The sequence below is a fragment of the Sabethes cyaneus genome, chromosome 3, assembly GCF_943734655.1.
Source record: "Sabethes cyaneus chromosome 3, idSabCyanKW18_F2, whole genome shotgun sequence".
In the NCBI taxonomy this organism is placed as follows: domain Eukaryota; kingdom Metazoa; phylum Arthropoda; class Insecta; order Diptera; family Culicidae; genus Sabethes; species Sabethes cyaneus.
The window spans coordinates 6,678,309-6,695,353 of record NC_071355.1 but is presented as its reverse complement, the minus strand read 5'-3'; positions in this window follow the sequence as shown (position 1 = coordinate 6,695,353).

The window sequence follows — 17,045 nt, the reverse complement described above, 5'->3', positions numbered from 1 at the left end:
TAGTATTTCAGAAATTTGCAATTTCAGCAGGGGTCGGAATGTTCGATTGTAACTTTACTATCCGCATGACCCTCGTTATCAGTAGAGCGTTATCAGCATTAACCGTTCAACGATTAGGCTTTTTGATTTTCCCGCGCTCGATAGGCGTCGCTTTAGGCTACTATATAAGTAGTAAATTTACATCCATTTTGAAAAATTATCATAATTGTTATATCTCGAATCAAGTGATCTACGATAGCACATTTTTTGTATCCTCTATTATTATAATTAATTATTAAAAATAAAGTTATTAGTCGTTAGTTGGTGTTTGGTTAAAACTACGACTATTTATTTCGGAAGATATATCTCGGCCAATTTCGGATTACACCGCCATATCGGAATTTCGGATAGTTCCGATAAACCTACCAGTGCACCCTTAAACATTACGTTTGTTCCATATAATTAAATGTGAACATTCTCTGGTAACTTCTTAAATCCAATTTTATACATAAATAATCAAATGAACTTATTATTTAACAGTCTTTTATACTATTTTACTCCACTATTATCTTCAAAATCATCCTTATCATTTTTATTAACTTCATCATCCTATTCATAATCATCATCATGTTCATCATCACCATTTCCATCATACCCAGTAAACCATTTGGTTTGTATATCTCGATTGCAACTGAGGTATACGAAATCATATCTGAACGAAAAAGTTATATTTCACGCCATATAAGAACATATATGTACCAAAGTGGAGGCGATATACGTGCGAAAATTTTGACAACTATTTGTAATTCTATTTTGCGCAGTTTTTATAACACGCAACTAAATACTCCTGAATATATGATTAAGATATAGTCAAATATTGCAATTGTCTATGCTGCTTTATAATTCACAGTCATGAATTGTATATGAAGACACTGCAAAACAACTTATTGTTCACTTCGATTTGACATACTCTAATCATTATACAATTCCAATGTGAAATTGACATGAAAACGATTTATTGTGAACTTTCTATTACGATTTTGTGTTATCTGGGTAATTTCTATCATTATTATACCGAATTTCTCACTAAACCGGATTCCGCTATTTGAAAATGCGACTACACATAAGTGCGCTAAAACTGTCACAAACTAAAATCACATCATCCTTTCTATCATTTTAATAATTTCCAATATCATTGCTTCTATCATCATTTCCATCATCATTCTTTCCAGCATCATAATTTTAATCATCAACATCATTATTTCCATCACTATCATTTCATCATCATTTTCATCAAAATTTCCTCCAATATTTCAGTAACCATCAGGTCCATTATCACAATTTCCATCATTACTAGTTCAAGCATCATTCCATCATTTTCATCATCATCATCATTGACGTCTTGATTTCCATCCAAGGGACTGGCAACCCTATCGCTACTCTGTGTTTGGCAGTATCCAACCTCTACTGCCAGTACGGGTATTAATTGCTGAAACCTGGCTAAGATTTGAAAATAATACCCATCTGGTAGCATACCGGCTTTACAGAAACGAACAGAACGTATAGTAGTGTCATGCTGTTTCATTTACGCAAATGGTTAGATAGACTGCAAAAACATATCTACCCAGTAGTACCGTGTTTCCATCGCCATTTCCGTCATCATCAGTGCTATCATAATTTCCGTCATTATTTTAATCATTATTTCCATCAACATTTTCATCATTATTTTTGTCATTATTTGCATCATTATTATTCTCCTCATGATCATCACTGCCACCATCAGTTCCATCATTCTTTCAGTCATCACCATTTCCATATTCATCCTTTCCATTATCATTTTCATCAACACTTCCATCATTATTAATTTCCTCATCATTTACATCATCATTCACTTCATAATATTAGTCTTCATAATAAGCATTTTTAACATATTCGCCTTTTTTTTATCTCCTCTATATCTCGATCTTCATCTTCATTTTTATTTTCATTATTTGTTGTTTCTTGAGCTTTACTTTTTTCACGTGTTCTTTCTTGATTGCGGGCTCAACTCGTTTTTTTGGTTGTATACTATACATTTTTCCTTTTTTTTTTTGCTTGTGCATTTTTTTCTTCTCCATTTCCTAGTTTTTTTTTTGTTTTGCTCATTCGCTGTTTTTTTACCCTCTAATTCTATTTTCCAATCACATTTTTTGCCTATTAATTCTGTTATGTTTTCACTGTCAAAATTTTGTTTAGTTTTGCTCATCTCTTACTTTTTTTTTTGCTCATTCTATATTCCAACTCCATTTTTTTGGCTATTTTTTCACTATACATTAATTTCGTTTTATTTTGCTCATCAATCTTTTGCCTGTATATTGTTTTTTACTCATTCTCTATTTTTTTTTGCATGTATCTTTGTTTCGCTTTTTTTTGTACGTATAAATATTTTGTTTTGCCAGTTAAATCCGTTTTTTTTTCTCACGTCACCTTTTTTTTTATTTTCGCTCATTCCCTTTTTTTGCGTGTACATTCTTATTTCCCAATCATATTTTTTTTTGACTATTATTTCAGACTTTTTTTTTACTATACGCCAGCGTTTTGCTTGGTTATCCATTTTTCCACATAAAGCTCTTATTAACGTGTCCGATTGAGGTAGGTTTAATTCACACTCAGGCCCGAAATCGTATGTTTTCAACTTACCAAGGTAGAGTGTCTATCCTACCGGCTACGCCATTTGTCGTGACGCTTTTTTTCTTGCTGTGCATTTACATCCTTCTCACACAAATATCGTCAACTGAATGCCTGATATCTGTCGAATGTTTATCCTCATTCGCTTTTCCTATTCAACGCTCAACTCCTCTCTCGCTCTACACATTTGTGCCATTTCCTTTCTCCCTTTGGCAGCTATTATAAAGGCATTGCGCTGCTCTCGCGTCAATACTTTTCGCTCACTTCTTGTGTGCTTTTGTCAGCTCGAACTGCCAGTTCGGAACTGGGCAAATGTTTTAGGCTGCGTTAAGAATTTAACGCTCTTGTATTAACACGTTAAAACGACTTACCACAATAAACTGCTAGTTCAACTTCAGTTAATTTAAATCCTTACTATAATCCCTACAACCACCACCATCGTTCCTGCACATGTCAGGTTTCTAATTTTATTAACTCATCTTCGACATATAGAACATCGCACAGACATAAAGTTTTGGTGTGTAATATCGCATCTACAAAGCTGTTGATATTCGTTTGGTTTTTGTGAGAGAAAAATAAGAACGGAAATATTTTTGGGAACATTCACTGAATTTTTTGCAGCTTTTAAACTGCCCATAAATGGAAGACAGTCACATATGCAAAAACGTGCAACTACGAAAAACGCTGTTGAAGCCACGACAATTTTTCTTTAATTTTGAATCGATTTTGGAAACAAATCGTCCAAATCGCCATAAAATCACTTGAATGTACATAATAGAATACTTTTGCAAGCAATTTGTTCACAAGTGACCTAAAATTTGTTACAAAACTAAAAAAAACTGCCGAAGTTACTGATATGCGTTTATTTGTGCTTGAATAAGCAAGAATAAACGCATAACAGTCACAGCATGCCTTGATCCTTGCATTGTCGGTGACTCGGCAGTACTTTCAAGACCACGTGTCGTTGTTGGTTTGATAATTCACGTGCACGTTCAATTCAATTATTCAAAATGATCTTTTTGACTCAAATCTCGTCCGGGCCTTTTCTCCTTTTTATTGTAATTTGTTATCTAGAGTTTATAGTGAGGTCGCATGACGGGGTTTGTTTGACTCAGAAGCTTTTCGCTTTCCTGTGTGTCCGGAACACTCCCAGAACGTGTCCGAGTATGACCAATGTGATCCTGGACACTATACGTGACAACAAATGAACTATTTCAAACTAGTTTTGCAATTTCGAGTACCGACTTAGAGATGTCACATGTTGTATTTTAGTTAAATTCAGAAACTGATCCCCGTTGAGGTATCTGGAACATTCACGGACATGTTTAGATGTGGCCAATGACGTCTTGAGTACTTTATACGACTACCAATACTCTAGATTTGCAAATCCGTGTATTTATAGGTGTCACATGATGGGTTTATTGTCATTCAAGGTGCTTCTAAGTTCAAATCCCATATATTCCGGAACTAGTTCCCACTGTAACTTCGGAATCGTACTTCCGATCCAAATTCTCCTCAACAGTGTTCTTCTAGGCCATGAAATCTTCCGTTTGGTAGTTGCTGCAGTTGATTTGGTAACGGCGTTTCCAAAAAACAGGTGCTTATTGATATAGTTTTACTACTGTGACTGTTATGCGTTTATTTGTAATATGGGACTGACATAGTTTGATATTTTTTTCAACATTTTGGGAACAAACATAACTTTTTTGTTTAAAATATTGAAAGAACAGTTAATTTAAAGATGATTCCCAGGTTTATCTCAAAAGTGGTGCAAAGTCATATGGGACTGTTATGCATTTATGGGCAGTAAATTCCAGTGGTGAAAATTTCTGGAATGGGCCAGGTCCTCAGGCTCTGTGAATTGGGAACCGATAAACGAAAGAAAAATGGTGGCCAGATTTTGAACGCCGGTTAGAAATCTTACTGCAATCCAGTGCTATGCGCCAACAGATGCTGTCGACCTGCAGGGGAAAGTGAGTTTTTACAGCCAGCTGAACAGTGTAGTTGAAAAAAAATCCGAAATGGGACATTCAAATTCACTTGGGCTCAACGCGAAGATAGGCTAGAACCCCCCCCCCCCCCCCCGTCCCGTAGTTTGCAAATTCGCACAAAACTGGCGTTTTACAGAACACTAATCCTCCCGGTGGCCCTTTGCGGACACGAATCATGGACGCTAAAGGAAGCTGGCGAGTGCCTGGGGTTTTTGAGCGTAAAACTCTGCGAACTATACTTGGTGAAAAAATGAAAAATGGAGTGTGGCGCAGACGCATGAATCACGACCTGTACCAAGTATACAGACATGCGGATATAGTGAAGGTAGTGCAATGTGGCAGGTTGCGGTGGGCTGGACACGTGGCCAACATGCCCGATGAAAGAGTAGCCAAAACTATTTTCAGCAGAGAACCAGGAAGAGGCCGTAGACTCCGAGGCAGGCCCCGCACCCGGTGGGTGTGTGCTGTCGAAGACGATGCACGTTCAGCTGGTGTTCGTGGGAAGTGGAGAACGGCGGCCCAGGACCGACGGTACTGAAGGACTATAATTCGTTCGGCGCAGGATCGGTAACGGACCGTTGCCACTAAAGTAAAGTAAGTAATAACATGGTCACTGGTGGGTATGAAATGGGGTAGGAAAACGAAAAAGCGTCCAATATAGCTTTCGCCAGCCCAAGCACCTACCCGGTAATACTCTATTGTGTAGCTAAGCTAGGTGGTGCGATGCTGCGTGGTTCCCCGTTCCCAGCTGCCTGATCTCAAAACTGTGGGGTTGGATGATGGCCAAGCCAAACGACCTAGTTAGTAAGTAAGTAAGCTTAACATAAGTTATTTTAATTACTTATTTGTTTCGTTTTAGGTCATGAAACAAGCACCTCCTACTGTACAGTGAAAGTTCGGGCCGAAGAAAGTTAAAATAATGCTCATGGATACCGGAAGAAAATATTAAATGTAAACTCCAATGTTGCAACTCTATTCCATTCGAAGGACTGCTGGTGAGATTGTTCTATTTTTGTCCAGATTTCTTCACATAATGTATATTTTTATAACACATATTTTATTACATTGCCATATACCATCATTATCGTAAAGGGGAAGGAGCATCAGGGTATCGAATGAATCGAACATTGGATGAGGGATGTGGTAACCAGCCCAAGCCATATAAGGTCATCATCTCCGACCTTTGACGCGCCTTTCTACCTAGCACACAAATCATCACGCAAGATAAGTTTGCACGGCGAAGTTATGTATCTAGAAACCGGAAGTTTATGCTGGAAGGAGTGTCTTATATTGTCGTGGAATCATATAAGCGACATTGCTTATAGATCCATCCAACCCCTTTTGGTCCTTCACGACATGAAAGTTGCTAGGTAGATAAATTCGATTCTGCAGTAATTCTACTTGCATACAATGGGAAACCCTTGAGGTGATGGTGGCTACCCCCATATATACATACAAACATACGTAATAACATGGTCACTGGTGGATCGCTCTTCTCCCATAGAATAGCTCAGAAATTGACCACATCTGCATCAGCCGAAAGTAGAGGAGGGCGGAGCCTTTTAGATGTACGTAACAAGCGCAGCGTCGATATTGCATTCGACTTTCACCTTGTTATCGCGGAGATACGTTTGCGCATTGCAAGTGTCCAACGACGGGAGGAGAAAGTTGGGTATCGTCACGAAGTCCGTCGATTGGAAAACTTCGAGATGAAAAAAGCCTTTAACTTGAATCCCGAGTTTTGGGGTTGCCATCTGGTGGAACGGTCGAAGAACAATGGACCGACATCAAGGACGCCATCATTACGACCAGTGGCGAAACCCTCGGCAAAGTACGCAGCGGGCGGAGAGAGTAGATTTTGGATGAATCTTTGAGGATGATCGACGAGCGAAAAAAAAGCGAAAGCCAGCATTTTTTTTTGTTAGGGGGGGACATAAACTACTTTGTCCATTGAATTGAACTTTTAAAATAAAAGAACTAATTCGGTACAAAACACTTTCAAAGCTGATTTCGAAACGTCCAGTTCTTTGGCAATTCTTTTCTAGCTGAGAAGTATTTTATGAGAGTGAGTTATTTTAACTCACTTTTTCACACGTAAATTGATCGCTAGTGATGCCAATCAATAATCACGAATCGCTTTCATTTTGAATCATCGCGATGAGCTTTGATAAATTAACCATTTCAAGAAAACTGAAGCTGAAACGATGGACTGAACATTTTGAACAACTCTTTCGAGTCTCAAGTGTCAGAGACCAACAAAACCAGCTACGCACGACACCAATAGTTCGTCGCATCAATCGCGTTAACTTTGAGGCTCCATCACTGAATGAAATTAAAGCAGTCATCAAAAGTATGAAATACAGTAGAGCGCCAAGGATTGATTGCATTTCAGCCGAAAGGCTTAAAGCTGACCCAGATGATGTCAGCCCAGATTATCCAGCAGCTTTTCAGCAATAGCACGTTGCTCTGTATTACTCTTAAAGTAATCGGTAAGGTAATCCTCAACCGGATTTAACAGCTCCAGATAAGCTAATCCATCTCATCGAAGCTCAGTACGAGGCGTTCTCGTGCAAGGTATTGCACAATGACGTCTTGTCCGATCCTATACGGGTTACTGTTGGCGTGAGACAGGGCTGCATTTTATCAACGCTGCTGTTTCTCATCATTATGGATGAGATATTAGTTGGAGCGATTGACAGACCAAACCGAAGATTGCCTTAGAATCCTCTAACGGTGGAGGTGGAACAGCTTAATGACATTGTCCTAATCGATGACATTCTCTTGCTATGGTAGTGAACACTGACATTCCTACTAACTTCACAGTAGGCGGACTACAGATTGAGCAGGTGGAAGCCTTTCAATAGCTTGGTAAACAGACAACGCCCGATGGTGGTACCAAGACTGATTCAGCTGATTAGGAAGGCCTTTGCAGGTCTGCGAAATATTTGGACTGAAACCCGAAGTCCGAATTTTCAATTCAAACGTCAAATCCGCACTGATGCCATTCGTGCTTGGTGGCCGGACACCTGTATATCCAACGAGGAACTCCATCGTCTATGTCATCAACGCCCGATAGGGACAGAAGTTCGTGAACGTAAGTGAAAGTGGTTTGGACACACCTTGAGGAAAGAAGCGAACGAGATCTGCAGAGTCCGTAAGGACAACGTAGAAGAGGCACACCCAGAGGTTCATGGCGACACAGCTTAGCCAACGATATCCGGGCTGTAGACGATAACCTGTCCAGGCGACAGGTAAAATCCATGACGGGTAACCGTCGGCAGTGGAGATTTCTGATTTCTGACATGGACACATAAGCAAGTATGATATCGAATAAGTTTAGCAATACGATGTGGGAATCACAGCAGAAGCATGCTTCCTAGTTATCAGAAACAATAATCGTGTTTTATTACCCAATTATTTGATTTTATTCGACATAAAACATTAGTGAATATTTCCCATTTTCAAATTCAATTGGTTTCTTTCACGTTCACGTAAGTAACCTTGAACCAGTCAGAACGCTCAATGAGTTAATAAAAACAAAACTAGAAACGGCAGCGCTTCAATAATAATTTGCCGATCGGTTTTTATGGTTACCTACTTGCTGAAACTTCCGGCACCACAGTAAATCACCACAAAAAACGATTTTTTCCCACACAACCCCGGTGAGCTGTCGCTTATCACTTTTTTTTTCTCATGGCCAATTTGAGGTTCCGCAAAGTTTGGCCTTATTATACTTTATTATAGAACTGCATGTACTGTACCGTGGTAATTTGGATCGGAAATAGTTGATGGCTGCATGCGGTAAATTAAGTTGATAACACAAGCCAACAATGCCTATGCCAATGGCAATAGATAAAGTTATCAGCCTAAAGCGGTGTAATAAAATGTGTTTTATTGAAATAGGGAATCAGAAACAGGGTTTTGGTTTTTTATCTAACTGTACTTGGGTTACGATTTTTTCTGTTAATCGAAACTAGGTTAATGAAGTTTTTTCCAATTGGGAGTTCTAAACTGTCAACAGGAAGACGCCTTCAGTGATGGTCGAGTCTCGTTTGTCGCATCAAACCTTTCTACAAAAGCCATAAATATGCGATCATGCATAATCTCTCTTATCGAAAAATTTACACGTTCGATACTTGAAGCGATTGCAGTCGCCCAGCTCGGTGTGTATTGACTTTCGCGAAGCCAGCAAAAATTCCATTGCTTTGTCAACAATACAATTAGCTTTTTTTTTTTGCTTTCGCGGGGTCAGGTACCACACCGCATAAAATAACCGCTTTAATCCGAAATGCCACGGAAAAAACCCGCACAACACAACGCATAAAAGCTGCTGAGCTCAATGCATTAGTAAAACTCAGCAAAAGCAAAAGTTGCCCGTCATCGTTTGCGTTGCCCCGCGATAATCTCGCTGCACTGATAAGTGCTGGTCAGAATCTATTAACTATTGTTTGCCCAGTCCAGCTGTTTCCGGTGCTGGTGATTCTTTTGTCGTCAAATCCAGTGAACTAACGAAAGTCGCCGCAACAAGTCAGTAAAGTAAAGCCGTCTCTCGATGGGACTGATTCCGGTGGGGGGTTCTATCGGGCAAGCTAAATGCACGTGTCATTAAAAAAAAGTAAATTTTTGAGATTTAATTCTGCTATGTGAATTAGTGATTCATATGTTAACTATGTTTGATAAGGTTAATTATGTGCACCCAGCTGGAGACAATCAGTGTTTATTGGGTTACACTTACCCCACTGTTTCTTGCTGTGTTGTTAACCGCATCACGTTGGCGCATGTATGCGTTATCACTTATGTCTTATCGTCGAAGCATGTTGCTTCTGTTTCTGTTGCGGTAAAAGGGCCGAGTAAGTTTTTTTGAGCTGACTGTTGATTAGCTGGCAGCGGTTTTAAGTGCGAGAGAATTAGGAGAGAAAGTTTGCAGCATTTTTCAGAGAGAATGGAAGAGTTGCCAGTTACACGGAAGCTTACTATAGGGACTTTTAACATGAGCATGAACTAAACCAACTTTTTTTATTTTTTGAAGATTTGCTCCTTTATTGGTTTCAGCCTTATTTGACGCCAGATTAATAAAATGTTTGCGAAAATATAGGCTTTTAACCTTCCTCCTCCACTGTATAAAGAACTTGTCTCCATTATGCTCGGCACTGATGGGATACTCGTCACTAATTCGTTGAGCGTCTGGAATTCGCAAGGCCGCTTGAACCTAGTTGAGCCATCTAGCACATTGGGCCTCTCTGTTTCTGGCGAAAAGAACAGATTTCACGGCACAGTTGTCCGGCAACCTTGCGACGACGTGTCAGGCTGACCGTAGCTTCCGTAGACTTTTGCAAGGTGTGCAGTGCGAATCTCTCCAAGTAGTGCTTGCAGCTCGTGTGTGGTTCATACGCCTTCGCCACTCTCCGCTTTGCACGTGTGCTTCGTCAAAAAAATGTGTGAATTCAGCACTGCAACCAGCACCGTTGATCAATTGTGACATCGTGTTGTATTACCGGCACGGCTTTTTTCCAATAATCACAATTGAATAAGCGATATACTTATTATTTACTTTATGCGAGCTTATGATTGTTCGGTTTACGCTTCTTTCAAAGCTTGCTCTACTTTACCCACTCGTTCCTCACTGCCTGTACTATTCATATTATAGCCGTTGCTGGCGAGAATCATTGCGTTACTCTGTCCAGTATTCTTAATTTTAAGAGTGACTGTCAAGGGACTTCATCGGGGTAATATAGATTCATGCTAAAGTTACTTGACATCGAATGGCCTGATTGTACTGAGACTCGAACCTAAGAACATTTGCTTGTCAAAGCCGTCAAACCATTATAATGAACCTGCCCAATACCTCAGTTGGTCTCGCTACATCAAGCTCGAGTACAAACACCGAAGTCCTCCTGATTTGCCCGGTATCCCTCAACATTTACTACCAGAATGTTAGAGAATTACGAACGAAAATTGACGATTTGACTCTTTGCAACTCTCCCGTTCTTAGCGCGTTTACGATGCTCCGCTATCAACTGGTTGAAATCGTACCTGACTGATCGCCCAGATAACACAAGATTATCATATAAAGTTCACATTAAATCGTATGCATGTCAATTTTATACTGGAATTGGAAAACAAAGTGAACAAAGTGAACAAGTAAGATGTTTTGCAGTTGTGTAGAATTACAAATGGTTGTCAACATTTTCGCACGTATATTGTCTCCACTTTGGTACTTATATGTTCCCGAGTGGTGTGAAATATGACTTTTTCATTCAGATATGATGCTGTATTTCTCAGCTGTGATCAAGACATACAAACCAAATTGATTACTGGGCGCCGACTGTGCTTAAAACAGGGCTTAATAGAATCAGAAGAATTCGTCAACCTGTGAATTGCATTTTCGGGAGCATTACAGTCACATCATTGCCAGATCTCGACGAAATGCTGGGTTTATTCTCCGTGTTTTATTAGCTGAGTTCCGGGATCTATACTGCTTGCGCGCCTTGCACTTCAGCCTGGTTCGATTTGTCTAGGAAACAGAAGCTATTGTATGGAGCTCGTTCCGTAGTATTCGGACAGCCAGAGTCAAAAAAGGTTCAATCACGTGTCACACTATTAAATTCGTGTCCAGAATAACAATCGCTAACTAGCCGAGTCCCAGCCTTTTTCAACCAGGCTTCTCGGACAAAGGTTTCCAATCGAATGAATGCCATTTCCATATTCAATAGTCGTAGTAGAGCGTGCGATAAATTTTCAAATAGACTACAGAACTCGGCTAGTTAGCATAGGGATGTGCAGTCTCTTAAGGTCTTTGGAGATCTCTTTCCGTTTAATTATACTTTTACACATGGTTCATAAAACATGCCTTGAGATTCCTTCCAAGGCGAAACCCAGATGAGCTAGCGTCGTACGAAGCACGATGGCGTCTCCTGGGAATGGACATGCTTGGAAAGCGGCGAAACATCCAAAGGACGGAAGTTTTTGGAGCGTCTTAGTAGAATACGAAACCTGAAATTAAAAGAAAACTTTCTAATTAAATCCTACTATGTATATATATTTGTAAAGCAAGGGCGTGGGATTAAGCGTCCTTTCTGAGACTTGACACTTCTTTATCGACAGACTTCGCAGCCGGCTATTAGAGTAAAAGACAGGTACGGGGCCAGTGCAAAAATCCTACTGACTTTATCTAGCAGCACCGCCTAACTGAGATTCTAACATACGACGACTGGTTTGTTCGACCAGGTTCTTCCCTCAAAACCAACTAAGCGGTTGGTATGTAAACCCCCCTGCTTTATTTCTTAGTTCGCGAAGACCAGATTTAGCACTCGCTCGTTTCTAAAATCTGTGTTTATTCCGATAAGATTTTAAACTTCCAACCAGATTTTGAACATGCACTAAATTCTGGACCACATTTTTCCTCAGATTTTGTTCCAAACTTTGTAACAAATTTTGGAACAGATTTGGACTAGATTCAGGATCAGATTTTGGATCACAGTTTTTAAACCATCAACCAGATTTTGGATCAGGTTTTGAACCAGATTCCGGACCTGGACTAAATTGTGAACCGCATTTCTTTTATTAACTTTTGCTTCAGGTTTTAGAACAGATTTGGATTAGATTCTAGACCAAATTTTTTAACTACATTTTTGACCAGGTTTTAATCAGACTTTGGATTACATTTTGGACTCAGATTCTAGACCCGGTCTGGACCACATTCTGGACCTGCATCAGATTCTGAACTAAATTTTGGATAACATTTTTATCAGATTTGAACCAAATTTTGAGTAAGATTTTGGACCACATTTTCAATCATTTTTTGGACATCTTTTTTGATCAGATTTTGGACCTGAACAAGATCTTCGAGCTGCACCAGATTCTATATCAGATTTTCGATCAGGTTTTTATCAGATTTGGACCAGATTTCGGACGATATTTTGGACCACATTTTTTATCAAATTATTGACTAGATTCTAGACCAGGACCAGTTTGTGGACCTTGCCCCAATTGTGGACCACAATTTTTATCAGATTTTGCATCAAATTTGGGTCCAGACTCTTGAACCGAAAGGAATTATAAATCAGATTTTGGGGTACATTTTTGATCAGATTTTTTAATACACCAACCAGAATTTGGATCAGATTCTGGCCTTGGACCGTATTTTGGATCTGGACTAGATTGCGGACCACATTTTTTATCAAATTTTGTTCCAGTTTTTGCAACAACTTTTGAAAATGATTTGAACTAGATTCTGGACTAGATTTTGGACTACATTTTTATTTAGATTTAGGTCATATTTTGTGCCAGATTCTGAACTTGAACCAGATGTTGGATCTCCATCAGATTCTGGGTCAGATTTTGGATCAATTTTTTTCAAATTTGAACCAAATTTTAGATAATATTTTGGAATAAATTTTTGGTTAGAGTTTGAACCACATACAGCACATTTTCAATCAGATTTTGGAACAGATTTTGAACCAGATTCTGGACCGGGATTATATGGTGGACTACATTTTGCATCATATTTTGCTTCAGATTTTAGAATAGATTTAGAGTAGATTGTGGACCATGTTTTGGTTCACATTTTTTAACAGGTTTCGGATCAGATTCTAGACCTGGCTCCAGTGCGACGAAGACCAGATTTGGTGCCCCCTCGTTTTTTAAAATCACTGTTCCTTCGAAGTGTGTTATTTTTTAGAATAAGGCTGTCATACACGATTCGTACAACTCCCAGTTTCCAGTACTATGCTACTCTCTGGAATGCCTTACTGAGGTTTAGGCCGTTTTTGGCGCCTCCTAGAGCTAACGCGCTTTACGTGTGACAGTCGGGCCAACTGCACACATACAACGGCGCTGGGAATACCTTAGCATCACTTGCAACATCCGCATGTTGCTATAAAATCTTGTTTAAATTGTAAAAAACTTCGCCAGTTACAGTATGCTGCTGCTGCTTGGGTAAGAATAGGAATAGAAATAGGAATAGGAATAAGAATAGGAATAGGAATAGGAATAGGAATAGGAATAGGAATAAAAATAGGAATAGCAATAGGAATAGGAATAGGGATAGGGATAGGAATAGGAATAGGAATAGGAATAAGAATAGGAATAAGAATAGGAATAAGAATAGGAATAGGAATAGGAATAAGAATAGGAATAGGAATAGGAATAGGAATAAGAATAGAAATAGGAATAGGAATAAGAATAGGAATAGGAATAGGAATAAAAATAGGAATAGCAATAGGAATAGGAATAGGAATAGGAATAGGAATAGGAATAGGAATGGGAATAGAAATGGGAATATAAATAGGAATAGGAGTAGGAATAGGAATAAGAATAGGAACAGGAATAAGAATAAGAATAGGAATAGGAACAGGAATAGAAAAAGAAATTGCTGTCAAAACGGACTGCCGATTTTTTAGAAATCTTTTTACGGTTAAATTTTATGCACAAACAAGAAGAAACAACAACAATTTTGAAAGTTTTGAACATTTTTGAAACAAACTATAGGATAAATGAAGTACCTATTTTAACTCACTATTTGCATTTAATTTTTCCGTGGTAAATAAGGCTTATGCAAATTTGAAAAAAAGTTTATGTCCGGGTCTCAAAATATTGTTTGAGGGGGGGGGGGGGGCAAGAAAAAAATAATAACATTAAACGTTCAATAAACTAAACAAAAGAGAGGAAATCAGCGTATATTTTCCCATATTATTAAAAATGTAAGATATTTTGTACAGTACTTAAATTTTAGTTCAAACCGAACCAAACTTCGATATTTTTCGACCCAAGCACATAAAGTAAGGATCCTGGTAGAGATGAACCAGTTTGATCATAGTGTGAAAATGGCAGTTTAGGTCCCTATCACTTTTTTACTTGAAACGCATATACTGTGCTACCGACATGTTTCAAGAAAACAAATCTCTGAAACTATTCACGTTTGAAACCGCTTATTTCTTGGTCAACTTTTAGTAATGAATATCAGGCCATTCATTCCTCTGTTGATGCTTGTTCTCCAACAAAAACGTGTTCACCTTTGTATATTAAGGATGCAAACTGTTTCGTAAATTTCAAGTTTCGACCAGTTCAGTCACATTCTTCCTGCATGCATCCAATTCATGGTAAAGAACTGTATCTCTGTGTTTAACGTTCCTAACATTCAAAATTAGGGTACGTACTTGGACACTTTACCGAATAAAACGACCAATTTGGAGCTCCTCAAGCACCAATAGCTGATATTCCGGAGTGTCTAATTTCTCGTGTTTCTATCTTATCTAGTACCTATGACGCTAACTGCAATTGGGAATTTCTCCGTCAACAGCGGTACAGAATTTCACTCATATATTGTTTGATTGATTTTTACCTCAATCTAATTCGGTTCTTTTAAAACCAATTGAATTAAAATGGAACGAACGAACGAACGCAAAATAGTTAGTGCCTGTGACTTGCAATAGGAACCATAAAGATTAGTTGGTGAAGGAAAGTTGGTCAATACTAACGGGATAATTGCTTCAACTTTGCACATATTGGATAATTTATAGATGTAAACTCGTTGAACTGTAAAAAAATTACTTTTCACTAAAGAATGCAACATAATAATATAACACTTTATTTTTTTGCCCCTTCACATTTCGGAAATTTTTGAAGGGGGGGGGGGCGACATAAACTTTTTTTTCAAATTTGTATAAGCCTAAATACTTTAAATTTTTTTATCACATTTCGATCATTACATTGTTTGAACTTCCATTTCTGTTTCGTACTAAAAAAGCGTTAACACTCCGTGCACTCATTTTTCGACTTCTTTAGGCTATAGAGCCAACAGACAACTGGATTTTATACAAAGAATTTTTATTCATGGCCTACGATTTTTTTTTGCCCCGTGATTTTTAAGCCAGTTTTAAAAGTGTGTAGGAAGAAGATAAAAATTTGGAAAATAATTTGCAATAGCCAATAGAATCTTATATAGGGGAGTGTCGTCGTGGTTGGGCCACGTTTTGGAATTCGCTCATAACTTTCGTTTCAAAAGGAATTTTGGAAATCTAAATACATCGTTTCAAAGGTCTAAGAATAAGGTATATTTCCGGAAAGTTTTGAACTGATTGTTTAAAAAATAAAAAAGTTATAGGCATTTACGTGAAGACAAAAAATGTTGTCATAGTCCGGCCATGTTGTACAGGTTGGGCCACCGCAGAAAATCTAAGACATTCGTATTGAAATTCTATATAGAGACATGAAAAGAATGAATTCCGTGAACAGCGGCTCATATAGGTACAAATACCTTATTTTTAATTGCATTTTTGCGAAATTTTGGCGATCTTGTAAAATAAATATTGCTACCGAAGCGTACAACTACAATGAAAAAAGCAACAAAAATCTAGGTTTTCATCGTATTAATTTTGCTTTGTTTCATCACATTTTACGTGACTGACATTCTCTAGCGATTATTGCGCTTCTGCGCCTAAAATTATGGTGGCCCTTCCATGACTACTCAAGTGGCCCGACCTTTACAATTAGCGCTTTTCTAGTATTTTACCTTAGCCTTCCCAAACACCTTACTGGAGAGGATTTTTCTATAGTCTTCGTGTACAGCAAAACACACTTCATACATTTTCAAAATTGATCTCGATAATTGCATTTCATGAATCATTTCTTGAAGAAAAGTTCATTACGCCTGGAAAACTTTTTTTGTAAGATTTAGTCACTTAACTCAGTACGGGTGTTTTGAATACACGATTGAAACTCACAATATTGTGAAAAGTTAGCTATCACAGTAAGAAGTTTTACAATGGTTGTGTCATAGATATCATGAGTTACTAAAACTGTAAAATCGTGATGACCCGACCATAACAGTGGCCCGACGATAACGACAAAACCCTATAAAAATGGATTTCTGTCTGTCTGTCGGGATGTTCCCTATAGAATCAAAAACTACTGAACCAATCGGCGTGAAAATTTGCATGTAGAGGTTTTTGGGGCCAGGGAAGGTTCATTTGTATGGGAGCCCCCACTAAGAGGGGGGGGGCTCCCATACAAATGAACCACAAATTTTTGCATAACTCGAGAACTAATCAAGCATATGGAACAAAATTGGGCATGTGGGTGTTTTTGGTGACAAGAATTTACTCTATGGTAAATTGAGACCCCTCCCCTTTTTAGAAGGGGAATTATTATTACTCTCCCCTTTAAGAGGGGGGGCTTCCATACAAATGAAATACAAATTTCCTCATAACTCGAGAGCTAATCAAGCAAATGGAACCAAATTTGGCATGTGGGTGTCTTTGGAGGTAAGAATTTTTTCTATGATGAATTAGGACCCCTCCCCACTTTAGGAGGGGCGGTTCCTATACAAATGAAATACAAATTTCCTCAAAACACGAGAATTAATCAATCAAATGGAACCCAATTTGACATTTAAGAGGTTTTGGAGGG